This window comes from Gastrolobium bilobum, unplaced genomic scaffold (genome assembly GCF_033153095.1).
Source record: "Gastrolobium bilobum isolate Gb01-03AN ecotype WA unplaced genomic scaffold, APGP_CSIRO_Gbil_v1 utg2833, whole genome shotgun sequence".
In the NCBI taxonomy this organism is placed as follows: domain Eukaryota; kingdom Viridiplantae; phylum Streptophyta; class Magnoliopsida; order Fabales; family Fabaceae; genus Gastrolobium; species Gastrolobium bilobum.
Genome location: NW_026899149.1, coordinates 703,528 through 713,244, shown reverse-complemented (window position 1 = coordinate 713,244; position 9,717 = coordinate 703,528).

Here is a 9,717-nt window from a genome sequence, read left to right as displayed (position 1 = left end):
GGCAAAATGGTTATTAATTAATTAATAAGGGGTAAAAAGGTGAAAAAGCCCACTTGTTTATGTACATTTCATTTATGAAAATCATTCTCTCGTTTTATATAAAAGAGAGTTATTTTATGCTCTTCTCACATTAAAAATTGTGTCATCATTTTTTTCTTTTTTTAATGGATAATAGATCCCACCATATCATGTATCTATAATAAAAAAATATCAACAATAATATGAGAAAAAAAAACCCTTTCATTTAACTTCTTTTTTCACTGGCAAATAAGCGCATCTATAAAAATCCCAAAGCATGCGTATTTTAACCGGGAAAGACAAAAAATGTATTCGTATTGTAATTGTTTCAAAATATAAATTATTTCAACCAAATGATGGTAACTCAATTGGTGTCAGAGAACTCAACAGGTGAGGGTAAAAATATGTGTTTGATCATTTACAGTACTGTCTTTAGGATGAGTTTAAAATTTTAATCTCGAAAACTCGCCACAAATCGGTCTAGTAGTGAAGCGATGAATCGATTGAATATCTCCAAAAAATATATATAAATCATTTCAAAAAGAAATTCGATTTATTTTATTTATTATTTAAAAATAAGAAATTAATTAATACTTTTTTAACTTTAACATTATGTATTGATATTTTTTATTTTTTTTTTAACTAATGTCTTGATATTTATACTACGTAAAATGAGACAGAATATTAATAACTTAAAAAATTTAGTCAAATATTATTATATTTTTATAAATACAAATTTAGCGAAATCGAATGATTTTCTTCATTTTTATAAAAAAAAATCTTGAATAAATGATATTTCGAAGTAGAGGTAATATTTATTATCAATTGTCATAAATATTTAGTTTGTACCCTTTTAATCTTACAAGCTTTTGATTAAGAGAAAAATATTTGTCCTTTTAAATAATATAACTTTATGTCATTCTAGATCTTAATCGTTGATTTTCGTTTGTTATAATTTATTGCGAGTTACTAATTAATTAATAAGTTTATCCTAATAAATTATAATTATTAATTGACGGAAATCAACGATTAGGATCTATAATGACACAAAATTATATGGACAAATATTTTTCCCTATTAAACAAATAATTGCTAACTTTCTCCAAATCCTTTTTGTGGTAGAAGAATATTAGCAATTTTCACCTTTTTGTTTTTGAGAAAAAAATACTCATATTATTTCCATTTAAAAAAACTTTAACTTGTCTACCGAAAAAAAAAAACAACTTTAACTTAAAAGACACATTAAGAAAACTCTTATTGAATCTTTAATTCACAGTTAACTATTTAATAAAGAAAGATAGCAATGGAATTCATTGAATGCACATTCAAATAAAAAATAATATAATAAACATTCGAATTACATTTAAATTTCTTTTAAAACAAACAACACATTTATCAATTAAATAAGCGAATAAAAATCTAAATTATATTTAATGTTTGAAAAATATGAAACTCTCTAAATAGGAATCTATTTGGGGTGGGATTTGAGTTACTCTCAATCTTTGAATCAAAACAGTGTTTTTCTTAGTAATTAACAGATAAATTTGAATCGTGGGTGTTTGTACCTTGGTGTGAGCTTAAAATAAATAAAAATATGGTCATCTGCACCGTTGCACGGGTAAATGACTAAATGGCGGCACTTGGTTTTTTTAATTTTCTTGAAAAATCTTATTAACAGATTTTATTTTATTTTATTTTTTTCCGGTATAAAATTGTTTAAACTTTAAACTTTTATTCACTTTATTAAACTAATAAGTCTTTATAATTCGTTATTTTATATTTTATCTTTTCATTTGAAATATGTTTTTAAATTAAAATGAGATTTCAGTATTTATTTTCTTCGTTGAATAATTAACTTTGAGTTAAGATTTAGTATAAATTTTTTACTAATATATTTTAAGTTAATTTCGTTCTAAATATAAAAAATAAAGATTTTTTATCCAAAAATAAAATATCAAAGTTCCTAACATGCTCCCAACAAAGATGAAGTAAAAGGAAGTAACCAATCCCCTTTTAAATAAGCGGTACTTAGAATTAATACTTGCTTTGTATCACTTTAATCATTCAGGATTTTATAAGTGACTTATTTTAACCCCTCAATATATATATTTTTCTTTTATAAACTGTATGTATTGTTTATGGGAGGCAATCATGTTCAGGGCGGATTTAGCTTTAAATTCCTCTCAAAGATGATATTGAGGATAATCAAATACATACTCTCACTTAGACATGCTCAGTTTCCATATATCAAGTGATCTATCATTATTTCGTTTTAACTCCTCAATATTAATAGCATTATTAACTAGAGTGGGGGAAAAGATCACAGGACTATTTCGTACTCTTTTCCCCTCAGGTTTTAACACCTTCAACTTTACCTCACGTACATTTTGCCATTCAAGCTTAAAATTACAATTTATCTCATAAGATTTATTACTAGAGCATAAAACTCCAAGTTAATGTAGGGTGTAACTAAGAGGGATCTATCAAGGGTTTACAACACAGTTTATATTGGGTTAGGTCGAATGAAATATATTTAATAAAATAAAACATGCTCAAAATTTTAAAAATAATTATTTAGAAAATATTTCATCAACCTACTTTTATAAGGCTTGGCTTATAAGCTCATGATTCGGTCAATGTCATAATATTTATGTAAATAAAATTACAGAATAATATTTTTACAATTAATGTAGATAAATTATCTGTATTTACTCTCAAAATGACGTCGTTTTTAGATCGAAAAATTAAATAATTATAATTATAAAGACTATAATAACCCTGAAATAAATTAAAATTACAAAAACACTATGATTTCCGTCCCAAAATGATGTCGTATTAAACTTACTGCAGATAACTTATATGTAATAACTGTAGAAAAAACAAACCCATAAAATTATCATTCAAATAATAAAATAATATTATTTTAATTATTTTTTTAAAAATTTAATAGGTCTTGAAGATCTGATAGGTTTGAATAGGCTAAAAAGCCTAAATTAGTCCTTTTAATTTTTAAATATAAATATAGTAAAGCCTGTAATTTAGTCTACAATACACTAACAAGTCAAGTGAGATTCAATATATTTTACACTATAGGTTTGACTTATTGGTTAAAACCTAATCTAACTCAACCTATTTATATTCCGATGTCAAATATCACGAAGCCAATAGATGATAATACATAATAACCATTTTTAGGAAAGAGAGAGCATTATTATATATTTTACATGTTAAAATTTACTTTACAACAAATTAGTAGTTATTTTTTTATCATTTATCTTAATATATTAGGAAGAATATTAGAAATGATCCTGTTATGTGATATGAATTTATACGAGAGAATTTCAACTATCTAAATATAAATTAATAGTTATTATCTTTTTATCATTTATTTTAACTCGACACCTTTAATTTTCTGTTTCAACTGTTGATTTTCATTAATTTGATAGTTATAATTTATTAAAAATTAAAAAATAATTAATAAATATAACTCAATAAAATACAATCATCATGTGGACAGAAACTAACCGTTGTTATCCCGAAGATACATCGATCAAATATTTAAGAATTAATTACACCATAAACCAGCAAAATTATCAAGCTGTTGAAGTCATATTCAAAGGCAGAAGAGCACTAATGTGCCGGTCAAAATTATTTAAGAATTAATTACACCTTATCAGTGGCGGACCAAGGAGAGGCGACGGTCACCTCCATAAACTTTAATGTTTATTATTATCATATATATAAAATGGTATTTTTTTTAATAATAATAAACTATTAATCCTAATTGTTAACCCCTCCTTCAATAGTATTTGAATTAGTTAACCTCTCTTTTTAATTTTCGCCCCCATCATAAAAAAAACGCCACTGCGTTATCAAATTGTTGAAGTCATATTCAAAGGTGACAATTTGTATTTCGGCTTCTAGTGTTATTTTATAACATGGAATCTTTACCAGAGACACAGGATTGATGCCTCTGTTTAATTGCATCTTCCTCTTGCTTTAATTTGGCCAATTCAAATAAACAATTATTATTTTTCTTCCAATTTGTACCATTTATGGCATAATGCATCCTGATAGTGGGACTGGGAGGAGAATTCATCTCAACATTAAACAATGGGTTTGTTTTTTCTGATGTTACTTTAGATAACTTTATCTAATGTTCATCAAAACGACGTCGTTTTGGGACGGAAATTATGGTATTTTTGTAATTTTAATTTATTTCAGGGTTATAATAGTCTTTATCACTCTATTTTTTAATTTTTCAACCCCAAAGCGACGTCGTTTCGATGAACATTAGATAAAGTTATCTAAAGTAACATCGGAAACTTTTTTCCCTTAAACAATTATAACAAATCTTTTTTTTATAACGAAGTTTTGGAAACGCTGTCACAAACAAAAATATAGTTGGGAAAATTAAAAGTTTGTAAATATTATTTATGGGGTTTGTTTTCTTAATGTTGCATGAGAAAACAAATCCTTTCTACACACATCATAAAAAGGTGTGTCACTCATTTTTTTTTGTTTTTTGTTTTTTTTAATAAGTGAGTCTCACACTTCATATATCTATGATATGATATTAGAATTCTCCTACAATATAAAATTTATTTTTCCCATTATTTAACGTAAGATTGATGCTTCTATTTTATTGCATCTTCCTCTTGCTTCTTTTGATTTGGTTAATTCCAATAAACAATTATTATTTTTCTTCCAACTTGTACCATTTATGGCATAATGCATGCCTGATAGTGGGAGGAGAACTTCATCTCAAGACAATTTTATTTATAACGAAGTTTTGGAAACACTATCACAAACAAAAATAGAGTTGAAAAAATTAAGAGTTTGTAAATATTATTTAAGGGGAAATTTCTCAGCCACTCATAAAAAAAGAGGAGAGAGAAACTAATCAAGAGAGAGAAAAGATAAATATGATGAGCCTCGTTAATCTTCTCTATCAGTGGTAGGAAAATAATTTCTGCTTTAAATACAGAAATTATTTCCCAATTATTTAACATAAAATTGAAGCTTCTATTTTATTGCATCTTCCTCTTGCTTCTTTTAATTTGTTCAATTCCAATAAAAAATTATTTTTTTTCTTCCAACTTGTACCACTTATAGCATAATGCATGCCAGATAGTGGGAGGAGAACTTCTTCTCAACATTAGATGATTATTACAATTTTTTTAAAGGAATATTATATTTATAAATTTTTTATTTATAAACTCATACAAATTATGTTATGTCTTACCGGTAAGATATTTTTGAGTGAAGTCTTACCGATAAGACATAATATAGTTTGTAAAAATAATTTTTTTATCAATATAACCCTCATCTTTTTTTATTACGAAGTTTTGGAAATACTATCACAAACAAAAAAAGAGTTGACAAAATTAGAAGTTTGGAAATATTGTTTAACTTAAGATTGATGCTTGTATTTTATTCCATCTTCCGCGTGCTTCTTAATTTGGCCAATTCCAATAAACAATTATTATTTTTTCTTCCAACTTGTACCTTTTATGGCATAATGCATGCCTGATTGTGGGAGGAGAACTTCATCTCAACATCAGACAATTATGACAATTTTTTTTTATAACGAAAGCTTTGGAAACACTGTCACAAACAAAAATAGAGTTGAGAAAATTAAAAGTTTGAAAATATTATTTAACGTAAGAAATCATAAATTAGGTAAAATAATTTTCATTAAATATAAAAAATTAAAACTTCTCTATATGTACGAAGAGAATAATTATATTCTTTTGAGAAAGAAAAATACATATATGTATCGAAAAAAAATGAAAAAAAAAATAATGCACATCTGTCTATTTAAAATAAAATAAATATTCAGAAAATATTATTTCTCAATCTATATGAAAATAACAATTACATTATCTCGTAAGAGAAGAGAATACACCTTTCCCTATATATGAAATAGGAAAAACACTAAAAAAACTGATGTTATTATGTTTAATACATATCTCTTGAAATAGGATAATACATATCTTCTGAGAATGGAAGTATAAAACTGATGAAGGTCCAAGAAAGAAAATTGTTTTTTGCGTTGTCTGCCATGCATAGTAAGAAAATGAGAAATTTACTTTTGTACAACCAATTTTGCCATCTATAGAATTTTTCCCCCTCTATTTTATAAAAGGTTTCCTCTCATATTTTACTTTTCTAAATTCAAAGGGTTAATTTTTGGTGAGTTTTCAAAAAAATTATATTTTTGCTATTTTTATATAGGGTTTTCATCTATCATGTCACATGACACAAAAAAAATTTCTATACACAAAATATTTTGTGGGGCCCACACTTTTTGAAGCAAAAAAAAGAAAAAAACTAAGGCACGCAAAACGAATCTCTATAACATTACACAATCATTTTTCCTACCACATAACTCTTATAAAAACCCTTTTATATTGCTAACATTACATTTCACCTTTGGTTAGCTGTTCTATGGTTCTGTTTTTAACTGCACTTTAGCAACTATCTTTCTCTTCATCTTCAATTCTTTTTGGGAGAGGTTACACCATTTAAATTTCTCAATCTCAAATTTAGTTTCTATAAACAATCAACGATAAAGTGTAACATCCCATGAGTACCTGGTTAGTTACTCTTTATCATATTAGCGCAGTAATTGCTAAATAATTAATTTTCATCTAGCATCGAGTGCATTGATAAGAAAATTGGAACACATAAAGAGCGTATCAAACTAATACAATTCTGTCCATTTCGAAATTGACATGAGTACGGTATATAATTAACTATCACACAAAAGGACTGAGCTTACTTGCATTGTCCACAGCATTTGTCATATTTTATGGGGATGAAAGATACAAGACTAGCCAACAAAGCCCCACCGCCAACTAGCAGAGCAAGACACTGGGTAAGAACCAAACCCGCTTGTGTGGGAAATTGTCAAAATTGCACTAAGGAAGAACACACGTCCCTATTGTTGGTGTAGAGCTTCTTGTTGGATGGCTAACAATGAAGACGGGCCTGTAGCAAGTGTATAATCCAATTTCGTGAGAGTATCCCATTGTTTCATTGGGGTGAAATTGTATTTGTGGTCAACCTTCTCGGTGAGTCCAAGTGAAGCCTAAATGAGATCTACTCTTGTGGTTCCTATGCTTCAACATTTGTAATTAATGAGGGGATAAATATTTATGTATTCTGAAACTAATACATAAGTCTAATAAAATATATAATATGTTCAAATAATTAACTATACACACCGCTAAGTTGAATTTTAAATATTAAACAATAAAATCTTAACTATCGAAAATATTATTCCGGGTATATACCTTAGACGGCATTTGTTAAGCAGATTTTTTTTGGTTATCTCGGAAAGCAAACTTGAAAAAAATTGTATGTCATGTTTGGTACCAAGAAAAGGGCAAGTTTCCTGGATAAAATTATTTTCCGTTTTTTGGTTTTGTTTGCAAAGTTGGGTACGGCAACGTCAATTTTTTGCCCATTGAATATGTATGTGGAAAGCTTTTTAGCCTGAGGATGTGAAAACCAAAAACGAATGAGATGATGAAAATAACATTGTCTTATTGTACATTGTGTGAAAATATGGAGTTGGGTGAAGTGATCTGGTGGGATTATTTTTGTAAAGTAACTTCACTTTCCCACTAATATTTAACAATCAACCAAACACACATTAGTAAATTTAACCATAAAAGTTCAGGAAAAATTTAGTCGTACCAAACACCTTTTACTAACATTACAGTAAAAATATATTTTTTACTATATTATGATAATAATTATTTCTCTGATAAATAAAAATTATCAAACGTCCCCTTAAACTTTCTTTGGCAATGAAGGACACTCTAATCTGTTTTTCATAATGCTTTGAATTTGAAATGTTTGCTGCCAAATGTTCCTGCTTTTGTCCAGGTCAAAGCCTCAACTTGATTGTCCTTTCTAATTAACAACGGCAATTGCCTTTACTTTGAACATGAAATAAGCACTTCATTTGACATGAAATATTTATAAAATTGGGTAACTTCAATTAAAAATTAAAAATGTACTTGTACCTAAACTATATTTTTATACATATTAACTGTTTGATAAAAATCCTATGGTAGACAGCACATATCTAATTATTATTTTCCACATCTTAGTATTATTACTTTAAGCTGAACCCATGTGGAGTTCAATGAATCCTTGGTACGTAGAGTTAATACATATCTATAATTTGTTTAAGGGGAATAGATATGTCATGTAATAGGATTGGAAAACAATTGCCTTGCACAAACAAATTTCGGTGGGGCTCACCGTAAAAAAAAAATTAAAAAACAAAAAAATGTTAGCATGATATTCGATGGGTCAATAGAAATTGTTTTCTCTATCATGTTACATGATAGATGTATTTCTCTTTGTTTAAACGCATATTTAGTCATAAAAGTTACACTTTACAGGATTCAAAAAGTCTTCTAGACATGATAAATTAGTTTGTTTAAGTAAATATATTATTATCATCATTATGATAATGTTTTAAAATTATATATTTAGTGCTTATTTAAAGACTTTATTCCACTTAATCTATGAGATTAGTGTTTATCTTTTTAAAGAATATAAAATTATGTCATTTTAGTTAAAATTACTGTGTTTTATGATTAAAAAATAAAATTCATGGCAAAAGAATGTGAATTTTTTAATTTAAATATTAAATACAAAACAGTAATTTTAACTAAAATAAATATCCTTTAAAATAAAAAATATTTTTTTCTTAATCTATTTAAACGTTCATAGATTTGTTAACTTATTCAATTGTAATAAGTCTGTTTGTCTATTTAAATATTTTATAAAAAATAAACATATAAATAAGTTTTTAGATATATTTAAAAAGACCAAATTATATCATGGGTTTAGTATGTGTCCTTTTAAAGGATGTAAGTTGTGTCATTTTAGTGACTTACACAAAGTCGGACCGGTCATACTTTGTGTAAATCTGAAAAATTACTTTTTTTTACTTTACATGTTAGCGATGTGACTTGGGAGAGAGAGAGAAAAACAAATTTTCAGATTTACATAAAGTCTGGCCGATCATACTTTGTGTAAATCACCTAAAATGACACAAGCTTGTGTCCTTTTAAAGGATACTTATTTTTCCCTTATATCATTTTTAAATAATATGTCAAATGAATAAGTGAAACTCAATATATATAGAGAGAGGATGAGCGAATACTTTGTATATTTAAGTAGAGTTGACAAAGTGTGTTAGAACTCGATGGATAAATCTATTAACCCGTCATCAATGGTGGACCCAAAAAAATTTCTTTATATCTGCACACTTAGGGACGGAGGCCGCCCCCAGAATTTTTTTTTAAAAGATCATAATCCAATTTTTGCTTCCACTTCAAAAGTAAAGCTCTGTTGAATCAACCAAAGTTTTAAAGAAATAATCTATAATGATAATTAAAAAAATAAATAAACATCACAAAAAGACATTTGTAAAATATAGTATAATTATAGGGGTTAATCAATCAAAAACTCATCTCTATCGATGTTTATTTGATCCAAAGTTGGCCACTTTTGCTTCACAAAAATTGTGAAAAATTTCGTGCGATTCTCCTCCACTTGATGAAGATTGAATTTCAGGAATTATTGATGTCTATTAAGATTTGGAGCTAATAAGGTTTATGTTTAAAAAAAAAAAAACAAAGCAATGTGCTAGAGTTTAAGCTTTTAATTATA